Genomic DNA, 24,425 nt, shown 5'->3' with positions numbered 1-24,425 from the left:
TTTCTCTAACCCTCACCCCGTAATCTGCCATCTGTCTTTCAATTCTATTGATGGCTCTTTCTCCACCTGACGTTTACTTTAGTATTTTTTTTTTTTACTTTAGCATTTTTAAAAACATGACTAGCCACTAATTACTAATGTTTCACACCCTCCCAATCTGTAATAATACTTTATCAAATACTAAATTTTAAAGTACAAAAAAATAAAAAGAAGTTCCTGTATTAAGAAATGACCTACAGGTTGTTTGAGCATAACATGCTCCTTTCCTAGATTTATAAGAACTTCTAGCTTGGTGTTGTCACTTAAATGTGGACCACGTTCACTGTGGTGACAAAACTCAATGTTTTAAAGGTACCTAAAGGTGGTAGAAAGCAGCAGCTTCAGAGAGAAATGTTCAGACCTGGTGGTTCCCGAACGAAATGTATATTAACCGTGAAAGTAGAGTCCTGGAGCCTGTTTTACCTGTGTTTGAACCAAATTCCTATCTGTTCTACAACTTTCCGAGATCAGGAAAGCCACGGTGAAGAAAGATCGAAAGTGAACCTGTCACCGGCAATCACCCTTCAAACTGTCTTGTTTCAAACAAAAGAAAACACTTCATTTCATGCACTCTTACACACAGGAGCGAATAAAAAGGAAAGGAAATCAGCAGTGCTTGGCGACTGGGGCTGTGCAGTCGCATTGTCCTGGCCCGGGCGGGGCCGGTCTTTGACACACAGTGAACAATGGTGCCCGTGCTGATGGGGCTGGGTGTGGCCAGCAGAGGATGTGCTGGTCCCAGGGAGGGGACACCAGCGCGCTCCTGCTGACACAGCAAGGAGACCCGGCTGTGGAGCCTCCCACCGGGCCCAGAGATGGGCCACGGGCTCTCGTTTTTCTGGGACATAAACAGACAGCTTTCCTTCCGTGCTCGCGAATGAAAACTGTCATCTCAGAGTGTAAAACGGACGGAGCCAACCCTCAACCCCTGTAACAACTTCACCGTGGCCCTTCTCGTTTCCAAAGCTAGGAAGTCGTTAAGAACAGCTTGTCTGTCAACCTGACTTGGGCACCGTGTGGGGTTGATAAGGACCCTTGGGCTCACAAGACGGTTCTTGAAGTCCCTGTGGACCCTCTTTCCTGCCGAGGCTCCACATCCGTCCTTTTGTTCTGGCCAGTGTCCCTGTCGTACCTGTTCTGCAACTCTGTTTGCACAAAAGGCGTTTGAACGTGAGGGTGCCCTCCTATTTCCTAGGCTCTCCTCTCACCCCTCTAGCTCTCCCCACCACCCGGATCCCCTTTACTGCCTCTGGTCTTGGATTTTGTCCACTGCACTCAGCACAGGCTCTGTCGGGCAAGCCTTCTTGTGCGGTGAGGCTAAACTTTTCACCTCATTCTTCAGACCAGCAGTTTTCCCAGAACTTGGATCGGCTCGACAGCCGTACGTGGAGTTGCCTCGCGGGTGACAGTGTTCCTCCAGGTGAAAGGGGGTGAGAACTGGAGCCCGCCTGCGAGCTTGCGCTTGGGTCTGTGCCGTAAACAACACACCCAGGGCGTCGCTGGCGCGAGGCCTGAGAGGCACTCGATGTGGGGAGACGTGTAATTCTCCCTGTCCCGCTGTGTCCTTCCCTTTTCTGAGGCCAAGTCCATCTTCCAGGTACCACAGCCTCCCTCTCATCCTTCCTCGCTTTCTAGAAAAGCTTGTTCTCCTGATCGGCTTTCATCCTGTGTCTTCAGCACCTAGGACACCCCGGAGACGAACGCATAAACTAGATCTTCTCAGAGTCCAGTGGGGCCAGAATGATCGAAAGAAAAAAATACCGTAAAGAAAATTGGGGGGAAGAAGCAGGTCATAGAACACCGGTATCCTAAAGCAAGACTAAAGGGAGATGAAGATTTACATTGTTTTCTGAGTGAGATTCAGACCAAGCAAGGCAGGCTGTTTATGCAGCACAGGCCAGCACTGACCCCAAAGAGGCCGCCAGTGATTCTGTACAGAGCAGACCTCCCAGCTGAAAACCTCTCCCTCGTTGATTTTGTCACCACAAAATCTTTGGTCCTGCTTCTGCTCCAGAGTGGAAAGTCCTGAAAGGTTTTGTTCTGAGCTTAGGACTCTGGTGTCCAGTTGAGCTGAGCGGAGTCCTGTTCTCTGGTTCCCGCTCTGGACACCTCTGGGCTTCCCTGGCATGTTGAGGAGTTTTACTGCTGTGGGAAGCTTCATCCTGGAAACTGGACTTCACATTTCCCATTGCCCTTGAATCCCAGCATTGGTGATGGCAACACGAATACTTGGGTCCTGTACCTCTGTCCCCTCTGGCGTTTCCTCTGCCTGTACGTGTACGCAGAGCTGTGGCATTGTGCATTTGTGTGCGGGGAAGAAGCGGGGTTGGGCTTAAGGCCAGACGGCCTGAGTTACCAGATGTGTGAACTCAGGCGTGTTACTTCTCAGTGCCTCTGTTTGGCTGTCTTTAAAGATGGGATTCATAGTCAAACTTCTTTCAAAGACTTGCTGGAGAATTCAGAGAGTCACTTACACAAGTGCTCATTAGAGCCGTGTCCGGCACATGGTAAAATACCAGTATTAATGCTGTTATTGTTAGTTATTCATTCGTTCAACAAACGTTCACCAAACCCTGTGTTAGATCCTAAGAATTCAGCATGGACGAGACAGACCCATCGGCCCTCGTGGAGAGTGTAGAGAGGAATAGGTCAGTTACTGGAGTCGAGTGCCTTTTGAAAAGTAGGACGTCACTGGTGAGGTGTACGTATTAACCACTAAAAAGTCAATAACATGGTATAATCAGGGCTTCTAGCAAACGCTAATAGGTACTCTGATTTTTTAAATTCTTGTTTTATCTTGATTTTTATCCTTTCTGACCCTCTTTCTGAAGATTCAATAGCTATTCAGTGGTATGGAATTGTCATGTAAATAGGAGAAAATTAACATTGACCTATTACTTAATTTAAAATAGTAACGAAGATGTCTTCTTTTTGTTTGAGAATTTTTAACTTGGAAAACTCACAAAGGTTGTATTGGGAAGTACTCATCCTAATGTGCCGAATTTTAATGACACCAAATGTTCAGTTCACTTAAAAAAAAAAAAAGCTAAGAGTTTTTTTCTTTTCAGTGAAACAAACAAAAAAATTGCCTTTTTTCTGCAGAGCATTTTAGGAAATGGTATGGGAAACACATTAACAGACCGAAGTTGAAATCACCTATTTTCCACGAAAAATGTCTTGATTTAAACTCTACTGGGTGATGGAGCTGAGTTTTTCCTTGCTGTATTATTTGTCTCTGACGTTCGCTTTTCTTGCCATTGTATTTCTGATGTCCTCAGCTGTGATTGGTTTTTGCTCTCTTTGCTTAGATACTTAATGTTTATTCGCATTCTTTATAGATACTAGAAAAAATTCCTGAGTTAAAATCTAGAGCTGGGAAAGCAGTAACTTCAAAGAAGGCCAACAAGCTAGTTAAAGCAACACCTTCCTTCAGTAAAAACATGTGGCCTGTTTCTAATCAAATTACCATATGCTCATTGAGTTGTCCCCTCTGCAAACTTCTCCTAATATTTTTCTGTAAATGATGTTAAGTTAAATGGCCCGTAATTGCTTGTTCTATCTCATAGCCCTGTTTAGAATAATGCTGGGTAACACTTTCCAGACCTCAGGAATCTGATCTGTCAGCAGAGGACTTGTATAAATACCAGTTAGAGCTTCGCCCAGCGCCATCCCTGGACACTGGGGGTCTTGAAACGGTCCCTTCTTCCCCCTAGCTGTTCTCAGCCCCTCGCACACGTCCCTGCCCGTAGCAGGAAACGGGACCCTCCCTTGCCCGCGACCTGTCTCCTCCGGCTCTGCCAGAAGCACCCATCTCTCCCGTCCACATCCCTCCAGTGCTCTAATCCCACCCCTACGCCCCTGCTTTCCTTTGTTCCTCGTCTGGATGGTGGGGGCCAGGCAGAGAGGGGGCAGACACAGCAGTGAAGGGCGAGCCCCTCTCTCTGCTCCAGGACCTGGAAGAGGAGAGGCCAGCCTCCTTATTCTGTAAGCGTCAACGTGCAGGCCCAGCGTTCTCTGCTTTTATAACTGCCCGAGCGCAACGGCGTGGAGTGCTGTCACAATGCTTCCTCTTTTGTAGTTATTCTCTGAACTTCTTACTGCTTGTATTTTACAAATAGTTTATATCTCTGCGTCACTGTTCATGTGTTGTAAGCCTCCCTCTTCGGTTCCTCATACTAATCTTTCTATCCCTCCTTAATCACTCTGGCCTTTCCTGCCCTTTTCCTTCCTTGAACTTAACCGAGAGAACTGTAGTTTCAGTCTCTCCAGTTGAGTCTCAGCTATTCCACAGTGTAGCCTCCGTGCTTCACAGGACGCCGCGCAGAGCCCCCAGGGTGGGTGACATTCCTCCTAAAGCCTGGGCTCTTCCCTCGGCTCCTGTCCCCTCAAGAGCGTTTAGGTCTAATGAAATAACAATTGTGTCCCGACCATGATGCCCCCGACTTCCTCCTGTTTTTCCTTGAAGGTTTATGATTAGATCCAGGTTAGAATGATGCTATTAAAGACTTAAATACCTCGGTGAACATACGTAACTATATACCTTCCCTTTTATTAAAAAAAATTTTTTTAATTCTTTTTGTTTGCATCCCAAAATCTCCCTGGTAGCCTTAATGCAGATGCTTTCATTCCTTGTACCAATCGGGAATTCCTGTAAAATCTGTACCTTTGTTCCCAAAAAGCTGAGCAGGCCATGGCTACCCTCATTTGTAATCACAGCAATGACCTCTTGACCTCCACAACGTAAGTCCCAGCGTCTTGGAAACGTGCCGTAGCCCCTGCAGCTGCTTTCTTGAGGAAGGGCAGTCTGTCCCCCAGCTCAGCGGCTACCTGCAGGGCTCTGGTCGCTCGCAGGAGCCACTCCCTCTTCACTCTCATCTCCGGCCACTGGCGTCTGTACTCCAGAATTTCAGGAATCCCTGTTTGCTGTTTGTTGGTTTCTTAAATCAGCAGTGCTGTTTCCGTTCTATCCAGCCGTCGTTATCTCCTGAAATAACTGTGATTCAGAAACCTTTTCATGGAGATTCCGCAGATAACACGATCTGTGTGTCCTTCTTCCACTTGTTCTGCTCTGTGCGTCCGACAAGGCTCATAATTCCGTAGCAAGTCTGAGTGTTTTTCCTATAGCACAGCGTTCACGTGTGGACACTAGCTCTTCTGGGTCCCCCAGAGCTCCGTCCTGTCTGTCTGCACCGGCCTTTCTCTTCCCTCGAGGCCTCCTCTGGCTTCGCTTCCACACCCCTGGCTCAGGGCAGACCGGTCTCTTCACTCACCGTCACACCTGCTGGCACAGTTGAGCGCTCGCTTGACTGCCGTGGTCGGAGCCTCCGAGCTGCTCCCCGCAGCTGATGGCCTTGCTCCCTAACTCGGCAGCTCTGCTTGGCCTCCTGCACAATCACACCTGATGTGCTCGGCCTGCTGGCGAACACCCAGCTCCACTTAGCCGCTGTTCAGAGCAGGCGCTGTACTTCATAGCCAGATCTGGTCCGTGCGTCTTGTAATGCAGTCCTAAAGCAAGAAACGGGCCGGTGCCCAGGCACTCGAAGACTCTGCAGCTTTAGGATTCGTTACAGGACTCCTTTAGTGCATTCATCACATACGTCTAAAATACAATTCTTATTTACCTTCAGCTTCTCAGAAGGTAGTCAGCACATATAGAGTATCCCTGTAGGGTTGAGGCCCTAGAGGTTTAATTCAGAAGGAATGTTTATTGAATTCCGACTGTGGAAGTGAGTCCTCGTAGCAGGTGGGGGAGGGAAGGCCCTCAGCCGGCAGCGAGTCTCCCCCAGGTGAGGGGACAGCTCGGCAGCCGCAGGCTGGGCCGAGGCAGGAGCAGTGGGGCGCTCACTGGACCCGGTGGTGGCGGCCAGAAGAACAGTGACGGGCGCCAGGACGCTGCAGAGATGGAGAGCACAGGGTCAGGGGCCAGATCGGATGGTGACGCACAGGTGGCGGGACCCGGGGACAGGACGCCCTTCGCGGGGCAGGGGCCTCAGGGCCTCGGGGCGCTGGTGGCCTGGTGTGGAGGAAGGCGGTTGGGTTTGGGGCTACGTGTACGTGAGGTGAGTTGAGGCCCTGAGAGGGGCGTTTGGGGCGGGGCGTCTGGAGCAGGAACTGGTCCCCGGCCAGGCAGGTTTGGGGGCAGGAAGTCAGTCTCAGAAACTCGGGCTGAGAACACTGGTTAAGAATTCATATATTAAGCATTTGTGTCCAAGAGCCTCGGGGCCGGACTAAAGTGTTCCCCACCTTCCATCGTGAGCCCCTGCCTTCGAGGCTCCTCAGAGGTTTCAAGGGCTGATGCCAGAGAGTTGACATGAACTGGAAGGTGATTCCTACCTCCGTTGAGGCAAACTGCATTTCAGGGATAAGCAGAGCCTAATTCCAAACTGATGTGCCCCGGAAGGCGGGGTGCGAAGCGTTTGGTTCGTAAGAATGGAGGCTCGTCTGCGTATAAGCGGCTTTTATTGCTGTCATCATTGTAATTGTCGCCGTCAGCAGCATCGTACAGGCCTGTGACGTCATTGGTTTTCAGAAGACGTCTGACAGCCTCCTTCGAGCTCTTCAGGTCCTGACGTTTTCGTGGTTTTCAGTATGTCTTTGGTTTTGGCCCCGACAGCTTCGGGCAGAAAAGGTCGTTTGCTCTTAGCGCGGCCGGCTCTGCTTGATCCTACACGGTGGAGCGGACAGTCCTGGTGAAGGCGAGGAGGTGGGCTTCCCCTCAGGTCCTGCGGACGTCTGTTCCCAGAGGCTGTCCCAGGCCCCGGGGTCCAGCACGTTCCGGGGCGACCCCGGAACTTCGGTACCGCCGACGGGCCGGAGACCAGCCGCCCTCGGCACCTCCCTGCCCCCTCGCCGTCCTCCCCCCGCAGGAATCTTCCCGCGAAAACCCGTCTCTGCGCTTGCTTCTCAGAGGCAGCTGGGCATCACTTTTACAGCCGAAAATCTGTGTTGGTTTCCCATTGCTGCTGCAACGAACGATCACAGAGTGGCTGAAAACTGCACAAAGGCGTCATCTTACGGTTGCAGAGGTTGGAAGCTGAACTGCGTTTCACGGCGCTGACAGAGCTGTGCTCCTCGTGCAGAGGGCTCTGCTGGAAGAAAATACTGGATTAACCACTTTGACCCGTTGCTGGACCAGTGTCTCTTGCTGTGTGGAAAACACATTATTATCACCTTGAGGAGGAGCAAGAGTTGGAAGATTCTAGTTAACTGTCAGCTTAAAGCTTCAGACACGCCCTCGAAAGACACCGTGAACGTGCACCTGGGCCGCCGCAGACAAGGTCCAGCCGCACATACGTCTGAGGCAGCACCAGGCGAGGGCACGACAACAGTAGGATCTGAGGGAGATTTGTGGCTTAAAAAGAGACCCAGAGAGCGTTCCGGGTTGGGGGTGAAGCAGTGGCACCGCGGAGACGCGGTGCAGGGACCACATGGTCTCCCGGGGAGACGCCGGCCCCATGGGGATGCTGGCGCCAGGGCCCCTCCCAGGCTCCCCCGCGGTGCGTCCTCCGCTGCCTGGGCAGCGCTCGGCCCTCCTCCCCTCTCTTCTCACCCTCTTCTTCTTCCTGCATTTTGACCTCTTTTCCTTCCTTCCTGCTCTTGCTGTTGTGAGTCTCACAACCAACCAGGAGTCATCCTTAAGCCCTACAGAGTCCCTCTGCCTCTGAGATCACCCACCTGTCCTTTGGCAGGTGCCTTCTGACCACTGACTGGTCACACTCTGAGGCGTCCCCCTAACCAGTTCCGTCAAGTTAGTTAAACAAGGTTCTTGGTGGAGCCTGACTCCTAAACAGCTCGCAGCTGTTGTGATTCACGGGCCATGTCGGGAACGGGGGGGACCCTTGTCTCCTAAGACGGGGACTTGTTCATCTCATAAACATGGGTCCTTAGCAGTCGTTCCAGGAAGACCCATCTAAATCCGCTTTTGTGCATTTTTTTTACATATTCTGCAACTTTATAATGAAGTGTCTCCCTGTTTCTCAGGGATTTTTGTTGAGAATGAAGTTAATCTATGCAGAGTGATATTAGAAAGGCATGGTACCTTTAAATTCAGATTGTTTCTATTATTTTTGGAAGATAGGTCAGCAGAGGAAACGAGGCACCTGTGACCCTCTAAAGCCACAGTTGAACTTGGGGGAATATGTCGAGGTTTCTCTGAGGCATGTCAAGATGCTGAAGAGAAGTATTCGATTTAGTTTTAGCTGTGGACGCTTAGGCTTGCAGTGTCTTCCTCTTTGCACAGCTATTTTGGTGAAAATTTCAGTCAAGTGTATTGAAGTGGGCTTTGGATAAGCTGTCCAACACAGGTATCCCAAATACAGTTTTTATTACTCTTACATTTCCCAGATGAACAGGACTGACCTGACTGAGGGTGGCTCTCTTGCTAAAAATGTTAACTTACAGTGACAGTGTGAAGAAATCAGAATTCTAACGGCTTGTGGATCAGATCAATAGGAAAAACAAAAGAGGGAGAATGTGGGTCAGAACAGTTGTGATTTTCCTATGAGGTCCTCGTGCCGAGTGCCGCCCGCTGAGGTGAGAGAGGAGCCGTTTTCACAGTCTGGCTCATCCGTGGACGTGGCGTGCGGGTCCGTGGACCTGGGGCCCGTGGACGTGGTGTGCATGCCCGTGGATGTGGGGCCTGTTCTGGGGCCCGTAGATGTGGCGTGCATGCCCATGGATGTGGTCCGTCCTCGGGTTGGTGAATATGACATACTCTTTCCGTGCACCAGCCCCTCCCAGCTGCCCTACAGGTCGGGTGGCTGCTGCTCCCTTGGCATCATCTCTTCCCCCGGCTGCTCAGGGCGGCCAAGCAGCCAGGGGTGGGGACAGAAACAAGCAGCCCTGGGGTGGGCAGCGAGAACCTGGCCCGGTCACTGCGTGGTGCTGGGCGACCACACCCCAGCCCCGAGGGAGTGAGGACAGCTCAGCACCCACTGGGGCGAAACCAGGACGGCTTGTCCCATCAGGACAGCGGTGGCCAAGGCCACGGGGCTAGCTCTTGGTTTCTTTAACATATTTACCAAAAGGCCAGCACTTCCCTCCTGACATCGTGTTTGTCTGGTTAAACATGAAACAAAGCCTTTGCCTGTCCAGTGACAGCGTCCGCCGAGGTCACATTTCTTCCCGTCCAGCTGCCTCACATCCGAGTCTGGGTCCTACATAGTCTGTGTTCACAGCTGCATCGCTCTGGGGCAGACGCAGACCCCACGGCCGTGGCTTTCGGCTTTCTTCAGCAGGGACAGCTTTGCACACCTGCTTAGGTTGACGTCAGTCTTCCCGACTCAGGTGCCCCGCTCCTCGCCTGCCCTCCCGGACCCTGGCTAAGTAACGTTTAGGTTGTTCTGTCCCCACCCTCTGCTGAAACCCAAAGCGCACCACCCACGGCCCACAGAAATGCTCTCCTTTCCTTGTCTGCACTTGCCATGACGTTGCTCTGTGTTTCTAAGTAATTCAGCCTCTTTTCTGTCTTCCTTCCTCATCTTTATACTTTTTCCAGGCAGCTGGACTTTATTTCTGACACCCTTATGCTTTATGGCCTGTATCCCAGGCTCAAAAGTGTGTATTTATTTCAAACGTGAGTCAACGATATCATTATTTCTCCTGCATCTTCTGTCTGTGTGACATTTTGTGCCCTGACCATCACGTAGACAGTAGGTCAGGGTGTGGTTTTCGCAGGTATTGTTCATGTAAACCACTGGCAGTGGTTTTAGTTTATTCATCAAAAGGAAACAGCGAGGGGGAACACTGGGGTCAGGTACGTAGGCGTGAAGATAGAAGGTGGCGTTCGAAAGTGGCGCCTTTGGCTTCATCTTCACGTTCCCCTGACTCAGCATCCGTTTCCCCGTCTTCTGAATGAAAGGTGACTGTGCTAAACTACACAAAAGTACTGGGAAGGGAAATTAGCCTGTGTGAAGCAGCTTGAGATCTCACGATCAAAGATACCATATTAGTGTAAAGTGCTGCAATGTTTATCAAAGGAAGCTCCTCAGACCGGACTCTGGATTCACCTGCCTGCATTAGTCAGTCAGCAACCCCTGCGTCCGCCGGGAGCCCCGAGCCTCTCCCCTCTTGGAGGTGCCTGTCTCGGTCCTAGAGTCCGTTTCTGGGTGTCGGTCACGGCCCTGGAAGTTAAAGCAGAGGACACATGTCAGGTGTCCGCCGGCACTCAGGTGGGGGAGGGACAGGCGCAGGTTTGCAGGGCACCTGCTGTGGGTGACGGATGCCTGCCGGCTGCCACATCCCATCACCCTGGACACTCACGATGGCGTTTGTGAAGCCCTGTTAGCAACCCCTCCACCCAGCTGGTCCTGTGCAGCCGGCACATTGCACAGAGTCCCGCTGAAGAACTTTCCAACTTCCCCAAGGCACCTAAGGGGTGGAGACCGGGGTGCGTTGGTGCCAAAGTCTCGGGTGAAGACAGACCCAATGCACAGAGATAAGCGAGGTGGACTGAATTTGTGAAAATTGCGAGGAATGCCCCCAGGCGTGCAGGCTGTGTGTGGGGCGGGTTCAGTGCAAGCAGTGGCCGAGTGGTTTTCTCCACTTACTCCCCAGCGATGCGCTCCTTTCGGGATAAAGGTCAGCGCCGTCGTGGGTGTGCGAGTGTCCTTAGAGAAGTGGCCGGAGACCGCCTAACAGTGAGGTCTGTGCTCAGGCAAGAGTGGCAGGCGTGCGCGCTGGCGGCCGCCTGGCCTGCAGGGCTCAGGCCGGGTGCCCTGTAGTCTCCAGAAGGCTGCTCAGAAGTTAACTGTCTGCGAGGGCTCATCTCAGCAGCTGCGCGTGGTCTGGGGGCTCTGGACCTGCGGGGACGGGGCAGCCGCGTGCCTGGTCTGCACTCGGAGGCTGTGTCCTTCATGCCCACTTTTGGTTTCAGCCTCGTGGAGAAGCACATGGAAGCTGATTCTCCCCAGGGGAAAAATGCTCGAATCCATCATTTTTTTAATGTAATTTTAGGGAAGCATCGATCCTTTCCAGTCTTCATGCTGAGAAGGTCAAACTGAACGGCCCCGTCTGCCCTTCCCTCTCTGCTCCCAAGTTTTCGCCTGGCTCCGGTATTCTTTATAGGGTTTTATTTTCCAGACGCCCATTTTGAGTGATGAGACCTTTGTACAAACTGATGATGTGTAGCCGGCCCCTCACGCATCTGTAGCTAAGCCCCCCACAAATTCAGGGGGCGCTTTGGAAAAGCGAGACGGCTTTCCCTACCCCACAGGCCACGGAGAGCTCTCACCCCCCAGGGAGGAGATTCGTAGGACCCACACGCTGAACTCGGCAACTTCGAAAGATCATTTACCAGTTAAAGTTAAATTGACAGTGGAAGTTTGAAAGTCAAGGTTCTGTGCCCAGATGGCCTTGGCCTTCCGACCCATCTTCAGAAGCTGTGGTCAACGTGGGCCGTGTCTGTGCCGTCGTGCGTTCTGGATGCTTTGTGGTGGATGCTCAGTTCTCTGGTGGCTGAAGGTCTGTGGGACCACGACCCGTGGATTCCGTGCAGGGTGCAGAGCACGTGGCCATGGAGCGTCTGATGGCTGAGCGAGGGAACCCCACAGATAGACGCAGAGGAGGAGCTCAGGCGTCAGCTCACCGCTTCAGGGATTGGAAGGGAACCCCATAGATAGATGCAGAGGAGGAATTCACGCGTCAGCTCGCCGCCTCAGGGATTGGATCCATCAGTTTGATGGACTGCCTCTCCCAGGCTGGTGATGTGTCTGCTGTGGTCTCAGCCGTGATGTGGACCGGCTGGCTTGTCAGGCCTGTGCACGCAGATGTCTCCCTGCCTTGCGGGAGGGGCGGGGTATCCGCAGGGTTTAGAGACAAAGTCGACTTGAAGGCGAGGAGGTGAGAGCCCGGCCGCTGCAGGGGCGCGTTGACAGGCGGTGAGTCCTGGGATACCTGCCGCTGGCACGGGCTCAGACTCTGGAGACTCAGGCAACGTAAAAACGATCTTTTAAGATCGGAAGTCATTTACCTTGTGAGCGTGTATGGGTTTTAGGTTATCGTTTTATGTACGCAGGTAAGTTTCCTGACTATTTCCAGGGATAATTCCACGGTGGAGCCGGAAGCTGTTGTGTGATGTGCCCTGTCACTCTGGAGGGCCTGGCCCCCGTCGAGCTGGGCAGCTTTCAGCGAAAGACCACTTCCGCTGAGAGGAGCTACCTTTTCCTTCCCCCCAGACTCCAAACCCTCTGTCCCCGCTCTAAAGCCTGGTTACAGCACAGATTCCTGATCAGTCCCTCCTTCTCCCTTTTCCTCTGATGGAAGCAGCATCTCAGGCCTCTGCGAGGGCAGCTTATGGGGGCGGGGGGGGGGGGATCAGAGGACACAGACCCAACCATCCGCTGCAGGGCTGAGCCTGTGAGCCGCGTACGGGCCGCCCAGCGGTCGCGGTGGCCCTGCTGGAGCGCGTCGCCCACCCTGTCACCTGTCCTTTCTGGGAGGGGCTGGCCCACGTTGTAGTTTCCTTGTAGACAAGTCTTTCTGAGCAGACCTGCTGGTCCTCCCAGCTGTGAGATGCAGCCCAGGAGGAGGAAAGTGTCGTGGCCTCTTGCTTTCTCAGGCACCCGGGCTCTTCCCTGGGCTCCAGGCATGTTCTCAAGGCCCCACGGGCCCACCTGGCCGTCCGGTCCTTCTTCAGCGTGCCCTCGGGATTCTTAGAGCAGTTACTGGATTTAACTGAAAAGGAGTATTCCAGCGGAGTTTACAGCAGGCATAGTTTGAGGGAAAACCAAGCCTGCTTTTCCCACAGTCGGAGCCACTTTATCGCCCTTATCGGATGCCATGGGGCTTCCTCCCCATGGAGAACGGTCTTTACACCTAAACTGCCTCGCTGTTAATGTCACACTTCACTTCGGCTCTGCCCACCCTGCGCCCTGTCGCTGTTTGGACCACAGGGGTCCCCACTGCAGGCCCCCTGCTCAGACTCCCCCTCTCACCTGCCTTTCCTTCTCTGAGCAGCCTGGACTCTCGCTGGGAACACCCAGCATCTGCAGCTACAGGCTTCCCGGCCCGGAGGCTCACGAGATGCCGCCTCTGTTCCCACGCGTGCAGGCCTGGTGGGCCAGTGGCTCATGGCCGTGGCCTGCAGGCCTGACGGGTGAGCACCGGGCCTCCCCCTCGGTGCTTCTGCACAGTTCCTCACTGTGCCATTAAAAGCGGGTGAGAATGGATTTGTTTATTCTCACTTCAATTGCTTATACATTTCCTGATTCCAGGAAATGTTTAAGAAGTTTATTTACCTGTGTGAGTAGGGAGGGTGCGGCCTGTCTTATGATGTCCTCGGTGCAGTAACGGATTTTCCTCCCAGAAAGCAGGTTTTAAGTGATATGGGGGACCAGCCCTGACCAACCAAAGCCTGTTTTCCCAGTTACACATCTAAAATGCGAATCAAAATACTTTAGCCACACCTCGTGACTGCAGGTAGAGTTGTTTCTCGGTGGAGGTGCACGTTCTGAGTCCCCGATCCGGGCGCTCCGAGTGGGCAGTGGGGAAGGACAGAGGCAGCCTTGCGTGGCCGGCGTGCGGTGCCTCCTGTGAGGCCGGGAAGAGAGGCCCCAGGAAGCTGTCCGCTCCTGACTCCCCTCGGCTACGTGTCCTCGAGCATCTTCTCCCGCTTTTGAGGCCCAGAATCCTTGACGGAGCAGGTGGGCAGGAAGACAGGCGCTTTTTAAGATCACAGTCTGTTCAGCCCTTGTTTTGGCCTCGAAACCTTATGACTGGGCTTTGCTTTCTTCAAGTCACGTAAAAGCATGGCTAGCAGACATGTGGTTCTGGTGGCACATGGGGATGTACTTTTAATTCCTTCTCTTCCCAACCAATAATAATATTGAAATTTTGGGTAAACAACATTTGAGAGGTACTGAAACTTGAGATTCACTTAACTGCTAAAATACTACTCTCTTATCCACAAACCACCAGTTATAAATGTTTCCATGCCCAGTTCAGTTGACAGCAAGAGACTTTGGAAGGTTATGAGCCAGGAACTAGTAAGAGATGCTGAATGCCTTCTCGCCCTCCCTGAGCTGCGGACCTGAGCGTTTGCCTCTAACGTTACGTTCTCAGGGTTCAGAGAATGTGGACCCCAGTGTCCAATCGTGCAGAATAATTGTGCACAAAGCTTCAGGTGGCCACAACGCAATGGAGCCGTTGAAGGCTGCCTTCATCCAGACCGTGGAATAACCAAGGAAAAAGTTTGAGCTGAAATGCCGAGTGGAAAAAGCAGTACTGAAAAATGTACAAGCAGGACGATCACAGCCACACAGGTGCGAGAGCAGCGGGTGGAAGTCCCAGGCTCGTGCAGCCCAGAGGTCGACCTCGGCTGTGCTCTGATGGTCGGCCTGCAGGGGGGCTTCCCCCAGTGTTCGCTGATGGGCATTCTTCACCTGAAACTGGGAAAAAAGGAGCACGATTGCCACAGACCTCAGAGGAGAGAGGCCAATGTTCCCACGGGGCCTCCAGTGGGAACGAGGGGTGGGAAGCCTGGGTGTCAGAGCTGAACTTGTCCCCTTGGCAGATGTGTCCCCTTGTTAGAGTCGAGAGCCGTGTCTGGTCTTGCGGTCGTGTCTGCCGAGTCCTGTCACCGTGGCAGACAAATGACAGGTGATCAGTGCGGTCGACGGGGCCTTAGGAAGTCAGGCGCAGCGACATCCAGAAACCCATCTCTTGTGTGGGATGACCGTGGGCTTAAACGCGCTCGTACAAGAAGCCTGTGTCAAAGGTGAAGAAAAAGAGGAGAGAACTGTGATACTTCGAGTCCTCAACGTGGATCTGAAAACCAAGTTCCGGAGCAGACCCGACCCAACAGCACTGCCCGTGGGGAAGCCCCAGCGCCCGGCTGTCTGAGGGTCAGGCCGGGCTCCTCTAGTGGACAGAATCTGGGCTTGTGCCGGTCACCGCTGAGAAACGGCTGTGACCACGCGGACCGCGGCAGCTTTCTCCAGAATCTCCCCGGTCCGGTTCTCTCCCGTGGGGTCCGGTTCCCGTGACGCCCAGAGAGCAGTGTCCAGGAAGAAGGGCCTGTCACGCCCCATCTCAGCGTCTGGACACCTGAGGTCGCATAACACCACATCCCACGAAAAGGCAAGCTCCTATGTTGGGAATCAGCTTTTAGCCACTTTGGAAGAACTGTTTCTCTTTGAATCGGAACCCATTTTGCCGCAAATACAGTTATTTGTCATGCCCGTCATCAGCAAGCGAAAGTAATTCACTTTAAGGAATTTACCTTAAGCTTACAGAAAAGGAAGAAACATTTATAGCAATATGGAAAGGAAGACATTTATTTATCAATAAACTTATTCGTTACTTATAATTAGTATTTATATATAATTTTAAAATGAGAAGACTTCTGCCCAGCCCCTTAGCTTTGATGGCCTAATGTAAGAAAATAGAATGGAATAAATTATTCTATTTTTAGTTTTTTCATCACAAAGAACGTATGAGAAAATGACATATGATTCATTTCTCCTAAATTTGAATATTTATCCTTAAGTTGCACAAGCCTGTCTTTAGGTTTGGAAGTCACCTCAGTGCCGGAGGACGCTGCAGCCAGCAGTGCTGTTTGGGCCTGAGAGGCTAGAGGACGGGTCTGCCCTCCCGTGTACGTCATCCTCCGTGGGACGAAAACGCCGAGACATTCAAAACGAAAGGAGGGTCACCTGTGCTTTTGAATAACAGACACAGTCTATGTGAAGAACTGGGTGCGTTGGGTAATTCTAACCCGGAGCGTGGCATAGTTCACCCTTTTGGATAGAACGATGGATCCGCTGTCCAGGATGGGGAGAGGGGGGAGTGGGGGGACAAGGAAGGGGACAGTGAGTGTGGGGACGGGTGTCGCAGTTGTTGCCCCATCGGTGCCATGGAGTTTCCCGAGGCAGGCACCCCCGGGCCCCTCCCGCGTGCGCCCTACCTGTGCAGGGCCGCGGCTGGTTTTCCTGGCGTGTACTTGGCTGTTCAGACTTCTGGATGGGAGAAGGTGAGGCCGACCCCTCTCCTTGCCTCCTGTCACTGCGTCTCAGTCATCTTTTAAAGTACAGAAATGCTCTCAGATTTCAGACAGGGCTGGGATGGAGTTTTGTGTCCAGGACACGTAGGTGCCTGGAGTCCAGTGACCACAGGTGGACAGGAGGGGCCGCGGCGAGTTTCCCGCCAGCACCTCTGCCTGCCATGCCAAGTGTTCGTCACACAGAGGAGCCCGGATCTGCAGAGCACCGAGCAGAGCTGCTGCTGTCCTGTGGTGCTGCAGGCTTCCTCCTTGAATCAGTGCCCCTGATACAGAGTGTCTTTAACTCAGCCTTTCCTAGCCACACACGAGAATTAAAAACGTGCCGCAGGGCCCTTCCTGTGCAGCTTCTGACTCTGTTCAGGGTGCGCAGGAGCCAGACGATTGTAGACCTGCACCCGCTCCGAGGCACAAACTAATAATTGGTAGCTTATGACGCTTACTCCAGACTCCCCCCCTCCATGCCCCCTACCCCCTGCCAACCCTGGAGCTGTTAGTGACACTGGGAGCTCCGTTTGCTCTGAACATCCAATTTTTAGTTTCCGATTTTCTTCTGATGACTTTTCGGAATATAGGAAAAAGAAATGAAAGGATTGCTGATTTTTTCCAGCAAACAGAGCAACTAAATTCAGAATAAAAATAAAACCTTTCAAGAGTAGTTGAGAATAAAAGTGAGAAGTTTTCTTACATAATGAAAGAAATGTCATATTCAGATAAATCAGTAGGAGCATGAAGACGTTTCCTTAACGAAAGACTCTCTTTCCTGCACTTCTGTACATGGTGAAACTTCTGCCACATTGTCAAATACAAAGTATTTCAAATTAAACGCTAGCTTCCCAAGGAGAGTCTTGAAGAGATGGACAAAATAGATAAACCAGGAGATCCAGTCTCGGGGGAAGTTTATACATTTGATGGCCTCCCTTGTAGAAAAGCACGCAGAAGGATCTAACTTTGGGTCGGTTTTCCATCAGCAGAGGACCCTGTGCTGAAGCTGCGTTGCCCCCAGTCTGTGTAGCAGACAGAATGGGGTCTCCTGAACACATCCCTTACCAGTCCTGGGACCTGTGGCGGCAAAGGCACTTTGAAGGTGATCGAATTCAGGGTTGTGAGACAGGAGGTGCCCCTGGACCTCCAGGTGGGCCCCAACTGTCATCACGAGGGACCTGAAGAGGGAGGCGGTGGGTCCCCGTGATGTGAGGAAGGGCCAGCAACCCGGGAACGCGGGCGGCTCCAGAAACTGGAAACGGCGGGGACGACGTCTGAGGGCTCCGGGAGCAGCCGGCCCCGCGCCCCGGAGCCCTGAGGGGGCCCGCGGGCTGCGTGGAGCCCAGCCTCTTGGGGGGTTGTTCTGCGGCCTCTCCAGCCCACCTCGCAGCTCCAGCCCTTCCCGGAGACCCTCCCGGCTGCCCCGGGCCCTCCCTGGGTCCTTTCACCCCATGCCTCTGGTGTCCTGTCCTTTCCCCTGCTCCCATTTCCTTTATTTTTCTTTCCATTCTTAAAATATAAACTCCCGAGCTCGTTTTTCCAGCCTGATTACACAGTCTCCTGTTCGTTTCTTCCCCGGCTGATTCCTCGATGGAGGTGTCCATCCTTCTCTCACCAACACAGCCTGGGTGTGTGCTTTCTAGTAACACGTGGAGATGAAGTTAGAGTTGGTGGAGCCTGGGGAGCGCATGGGATTAACGGTTTTAAAGGCCCTGCCGCTGAGCTGCACACGCGGTTTTGTGTGAAAATGGAGGTTGGGAGTCGTCACCCTCCGTGTCCGCAGCTGTGATGGGTGTGTGCCCGCGATCCCCAGTGGCTCTTGGAATTTCCCTTTGGCCAGGTGACAAGACAGCTTTCACCATCCTGAGGAGTAACCTCTCCAGCTCTTCCTGAGGAAATAGGCACCCCTGCGGCGGAGGAAACCGGGGCCCCTCCCCGCATCCCCAGGCCACGCCCACGTGTCCCGGGCCTGGAGTGCAGCCCCTCCCTTCCGCCGCTGCGCGTGCGCGCTGGTGGCACCTCCTCATCCATCTGGAGCTGTCCGCTGGCCTCAGAGCAGCAGTCCTGAGTCTGCTCACCTCCCGACCATCAGGAGGTTGGTGAGTTTGTGCACTTTTCTAATGAGCCAGGTCCCAGAGGTAAAAGAAGCCACCACAAAATACTCAGCTCTTTCTGGAAACCGCAGAGAGCGTCTGCTGAACGTGCTTGCAGGGAGGGGCCCCTCCTGACGCATGCACAGGCGGGGGGCATCTTGGGGAAGCGAGTTTGCACGAGGCGATCTGAGTTCTGACTGCCCAGGGGTTGCCCACCTGCTCCAGTGACTGCACACGCGTGTCCGGTGCAGACCCTGCAGTGCCCGTACGTGTGCGCGCACGCACACAGACGCAGAGCTACAGGACGCGGTTTCCTAGGTCCAGGCGCCGGCCAGGGCTCTGAGGTCCCGGGAGGCTGCCGTGACTGGAGCCATGCCCGGAGCACCAGCCGGGGAGGGGGAGCTGGGCTCTGGTGCACTGGGCCCGGGAGGAGCCTCCCTCCTGCACCCTTTCCTTTTCCGAGCGTAAATAGGCTTCACATGTGGCCATGGAAGGTGTGACACACGTGAACTGCCCCTGAAGACGCCCTTCTTCTCAGTGTGTTACTTTTTGGAGACGGGGGGTCACCTTGCGTCCTCAGAAGTGGACGTAAGTGATAACTTATGAGAGAGGAGCTCTCTCTGGGGAGATTTCCCGTTTCCGTCTTACTTGGCGTCTCGTCTGCCGCCTACGCACCGTCTAGACCGAGGTCCTCAAACTTGCCGGCACATCAGAAGCACACAGAGGGCTTGTTAAACCCAGATTCCTGGGCCTCGTCCCCAAAGTGTGACGCACCAGCTCCGGCCTGGGGTCTCCACCCTTGTTTCTCTAACATGTTCGTAGGTGCGACTGGTGCAGTTCGTCTGGGGACCACACTTTGAGAACCACTGGCTAGAGTGCAGCGCTCAGAGGTCCCGGTTGTTGCACTGTTTTGTGTTTGGGAATAACTTACAAGAAGTTGGTTTTAGGTTTTCTGTTTTATTCCTAGTTGAGTCTGATTGATAGGGTGACTAGCCATCCTAGTTGGTGCAGAACTGAGGGGGTTCTTGTAATGCTGAAACAGGGGACATTCTGGGGAGACTGGAGGGACCTAGCCGCCTCGGACATTGACTCGGCTTCCCAGACGCATCCAGAGTGGCTCCGGTACGTCCTTCCAGAGGAAGGGCTGTGCACGCGCTACCCTATGTTTCTGGGCCGCATGGGAGAAGCAGGGGCTCTTGGGACTTGAGTGATACCTGCCTGCAAAGCTCAGCCTCTTATTCTTCTGAAATAGGAAACATAATTGAGACGTTCGTATTAAAAACATCCCACTGCTGGGCCGGGATTTTAGCAGTTTCTGCATTAACACATCTGTGATTTGGGGGAGAATATTACTGATGTGAGGTCCCAAAGGGAGTTCTGTTCTGTTCTATTTCAAAACCTTCAGCATTTTTGCGCGAGGTGCAGAGATCCGTTGGTGTCGGAGGTAACTCCCTGTGGAAGTCGTAGCCCGTAGCAGAAGCGAGGCTGCCACACAGCAGCCCACCTTCCTGCTCTTCTCCCAGGGACTGGCAGTCTCTGGAGGCTTCGTGGTCGCTACCGCTGTCCTTCACAGTGAGTGACCGACTCCTCACTTTTACCTTCAGGAAAGTTTGGGGGTTTTGGGTTTTTTTAAATAAATTTATTTATTTATGGCTGTGTTGGGTCTTCTTTGCTGCGCACGGGCTTTCTCTAGTTGCAGTGAGCGGGGGCTACTCTTCGTTGCAGTGCGCGGGCTTCTCATTGCGGTGGCTTCTCTTGTTGCGGAGCACGGGCTCTAGGCGCGCGGGCTTCAGTAGTTGTGGCACGTGGGCTCAGCAGTTGTGGCTCGCGGGCTCTAGAGCGCAGGCTCAGTAGTTGTGGCGCGCAGGCTCTAGAGCACAGGCTCAGTAGTTGTGGCACACGGGCTTAGTTGCTCCACGGCATGTGGAATCTTCCCAGACCAGGGCTCGAACCCGTGTCCCCTGCATTGGCAGGTGGATTCTTAACCACTGTGCCACCAAGGAAGTCCAGTTTGGGGTTTTTTAATTTATTCATAGAAAGAAGTGTGAATCTTTCTATGGACAGAAGTAACAAGGGAACCAAAAGAAGTGGTGCCCCGGAGTGGATCCTCCCTGCAAGATGGTTAAAGGGGCGTCCTCTAATCCAGCAGCTTCAACACTTGTGCTCCCCAAGCACAGCTTGTGTGTCTTTAACACACTCAAACTAAGTGGGAATCTACAGAGGCAATAGATGTTTTTCATTTGAACGGATGTATGTTCTAATTTAAAAGCTGGTTTACTGCCACAGTAAATAACCTCCAGGCTTTTTCTGAGTGTACGTAACATCCGTGGCATAGTTGCTCACTCACTGGGTTGTGGGCGGATGAGACATTTCACCTTGCCCTCGCTCACTGACCCTGTCTCCACTGCTGTCCGTCTCTACACCTGGCTCCCTCCCTCGGCCCCCTGGGGACACCTGTGTGCCGACACACCCATGCACACGTACACAGGGCTGACGTGCCGGCAGGAAAACACATAATGTAGTAAGATGGATTTATTTCAGACAAGCATATCAGGTAGAAATAACAAAACCCAGCACCGCCGTTTACCAGCTGTGTGACCTTGGACGTGCCACTGACCTCTCTGAGCCTCAGTTTCCTCACAGTGCAGACTGTAAGGCCGCCCCCTTAGTGTTGGGTCAGTGCAGCAATGGCGGGTGGTAGGTACCCGTAACTGACACTGCACTAACTAAGTGATTTTAACACGCATTTTGTAAAGCTTCAACAACTCTAATATTGAGATCCAGATGACTGTATATGACCCTAAAGAACATTAAATCTTTCAACTTTATTTAAATTTAATTTTTTGTTAAAATTTTAACAATCTTAAAATGATTTTTTTAACATTTAAAATTTAACTTGAACATTTAAAACACTATGTCATAGTTTAATGGGCAGGTTTTTTCTTTCTCGGGGATGTAATGGTGCCTCTTACAGCCAGCGACCCCTTAGAATCAGTGAAACAGGGTAATTGTTGTCATTCTGCATTTTCAGGCCATCACACACACTTACTTATTTTCATGATCCCGTCCTTGTTCCCGGACATTTCTGGTGGCCCGTGGCCTTCTTGTTAGTACATTTGGGAGAGCAATGAGTAGAGCACAGGCTTGGGCTTCAGACGAGCTGGCTTTCAGCTCTCCCCCGTCCGCTAACCAGCTACATTGCGTCGGGCGAGTCTCGGTTTCTTTATACTTAAAAGGGGAACCATAGTATTTACTGTGTAAAGTTGTTACAAAGATTAAATTGAGATCGTGGACGTAAACACAGCCTGCTTGCGGGGCACGTAGTAGCTGCTCAGTTAATGATGAGCGGGAAGCCAGCCGTGGCTCTGCTTGCTGCTGACAGAACCTCATCCACCGCAACTTTATGTGATTTCCTCTGAAGCGGTCTAAAGCCATCCAGAGCCACCCTTGTCCAGCTGGTGGCCATGCCAAGTGGTAAGAAAACTAGGCCTGGGGGGTGCCCACATCCGGACCAGATGGGGCAACAGGGACCAGACTCTCCCTCCTGTCCAGAACAAGCAAAACAAAAACACAAAACATGGGAAAATGGTTCTCGGGGCACCGGACGTCAGGCAGCAAGGACACTGCCCCGAGGAGCGGGAAACAAGTAAAGTGGGCCCCTTAGGTGCCCGGCTCACTGCCCTGCGAGGGCTTCCAAGACACAGCAATGGGACAGGGTCGGTAGAGGCCAGCGGACTCCCTGGGTCTCGAGGACAGAGAGAAGAACTCAGGGAGGCCGGCCGGCAGGAGGACTCAGGACAAAGCTGCGCAGACGGCCCCCGGCGTGTGCAGGGGAGAACTGACCAGCACACGCGTGTGAGGAAACGACCCAAGGCTGGGAAGAACCACCCAAAAGGGTTGGCGCACCAGGCGTTGACATGGGGCCAGGCACAGAGGCTGCTGCCTGCAGCTGGGCTGGAATAGGGCACTATCCACAGTTGTTGGCTGGAGTGTCCGACGGTCTTGCCTCTGTAGTGGGGGTTTGTTGGCCCTGCCTTGGGCGCTGCTCCAGACCTGCCTAACAGATCTTAAAAGGAAGATCTGAAAGGACCGACCACCCTGTTTCCAGGTAAGTTAACTGTGTCCCAGAATAAAGTTCAAGAGTATTTGTAACAATGCAGAAATATTAACTGCCTCAGCAAGGTGAATTTCACAATGGATGGAATCCAACCAAAAATCACCAGGTTTGCAAAGAAGCAGGAAAGTATGTCCCATAATGAAGAGGAAAAGAATCTGTCAGAACCAACCTTGACTGACCCAGATGTTGAAATTAGCAGCAGGGGGCATTAAGCCGATTTTTAGAACACTGTTCCATACGTCAAAAAAGTTAGAGGGAAGATATAAAGAAGACGGACTCGTAGAGATGAAATCTGCCGTGTCCAACGCGAAAATTACATCGGATGGAATAAAGGGTCGACTGCACTGTGAAGGAAGAGCTCAGTGCCCCTGGAGACCATGTGAGATGAGACACACAAAAAAGAATTTTCCAGAAAATGAACAGAGTGTCAGTTCTGTGGGACAATTTCAAGTCCCCAAATGTACACGTAGTCGGGGACCCGGCAAAGAGGGGAGAACAGAAGAGGTGCGTGAAGAGATGATGGATAAAATTTTTCCAAATTTCATGAAAACTATAAACACACAGATCCCAAAAGCTCAGCAAACCCCAAGCGCAAGAAACGGAGAAAACAGCACAGAGGGGCCTCATGATCATATAGCACAAACCAGGGACAAGGAGGGCGTGTTACAGGACACGGGACACACGTGGGACAGAGATAGGGATGCAGGTCTCTGTGCATGTGAATTACCAGCCTCAGAAAGTTGTTAAAGCAAAGCACGTAAATCGGGTCCCCTGACCTGCCCGGTAGACGCCCCAGGAACATTTTGAACCAAGGCCTGCGTGAGCAACAGGAGGCTTCAAGGAGATTCCTGTAGAAGAAACGCTTGTATATGTAAACGTGCAGCTGTTTCACTCTGCTTAACAAAAGCCGTCTTCTCACTGGTCTTGTTCTGTTCATTCCTGCCCATTTTCCCTCTGCTCTCTGTGCAGTTTGCAGCCTTGAGTATTCATTCATTAGGCCAGGTAAGGTCCACCTGACTTAAGGAGATCCTGGCTCTAATTTAACTGTATTAGTTTTTCAGAAGGTATTTAGGAAGCCCCTAGCGGCAGGACACTGGAGCGTACAGATCCCGTGTTCCTGTAGCTTGTAGGCAGTGGAAAGGCACAAGGGACAGAAACCCTGGGGATGGAATAGAAGAGGAGAACGAAGGAGTTTGCATGTCGGCGGTGCTGGGCCGGATGCGGGACTTACAGGTTCACCTGCCCAGGTTGCCAGAAACATGTTTACTCCCAATACCCAGTGTCCGTATCACAAGATGCTAACGTCTCTGATTCAGAGTGGTGGGTGTAGTTTTTCAGTCATACTTCCCTTCCGTTCCACGCCAGCTATGACTCAGGGGGCACGTCCCTGATTGCTCCACTGCTGGGTGATGTTAGTCAAGAGACAGTTCATTCAGACAGTAGAAATCACTTTCTCATCACAGTGAGAGCTTTCCAGAGCTCATCGCAGGGTCGTGTCAGAGGCCTGCACTTGGGTGGTTTTACGGGCTCTCGCTCGTGTGTGCAGTGGCTGGGCGGAGGGCACAGCCCCGTGAGAGCGGGACGTGGGGGCACACCTGTCCGTGTCTGCAGCCAGCCCAGCCCAGGTGACACGTGGGCCACGCCAGCCTTTCCTCCTGGGTGTCCTCAGTGGTTCCAGACGCGTATCTGGCGTGAGCTGCTCAGCCTGTGACGGCCCCTGGCGCTGATGAGGGAGCCTCGTTTCTCCATGCAGCCCTCAGAGCAAGAAAGTCATCTAACCGCAGCAACTGTGAAAATACGGGCTCTCCAGCGTTGGCTGTAGGTGGCCTCCAGGGCAAGTGACAGCTTGTCAAAGTCCTATCATGACGCCCCGTCATGTGTGTATATGGAGAGCTGAGTTTTTTTTAATAAATTCATGTTCCTTGGGTGGATACCCGAAGTTGGAAAAAACACTACCCCCAAAATCTGTGCACACCTCTGAAGTGAGGTGTAGTACGGCTGACACGTGGTGGGTGTCAGCAAACATGGTTGTTTGTGCTGGAGCCTCTCTTTCTCTCGCACCCACTTCTCCTCCATCAGCAAAGGCTTCACTCTCTTTTCCTTGGACGCATGCGCCCAGGATCGGCCCCACATCTCCTCCTGCCGAGCGCGTGCTCTCTGCCAGGACCCCTGCGGCACCCTCAGGCACTCCACTCCA

At 52.7% G+C, this 24,425-nt stretch overlaps 1 protein-coding gene across 3 annotated transcripts in view; it reads left to right on the top strand.

Moving 5' to 3' along the window:
• The window catches only part of GMDS (GDP-mannose 4,6-dehydratase), a 479,216-nt gene that overhangs the window by 413,531 nt on the left and 41,260 nt on the right, over positions 1 to 24,425 (top strand). The gene's annotated exons all lie outside the window — the stretch shown is intronic.

The sequence above is a fragment of the Pseudorca crassidens genome, chromosome 10 (assembly GCF_039906515.1).
Source record: "Pseudorca crassidens isolate mPseCra1 chromosome 10, mPseCra1.hap1, whole genome shotgun sequence".
In the NCBI taxonomy this organism is placed as follows: Eukaryota; Metazoa; Chordata; class Mammalia; order Artiodactyla; family Delphinidae; genus Pseudorca; species Pseudorca crassidens.
This window is presented reverse-complemented; position numbering and strand designations above follow the sequence as displayed.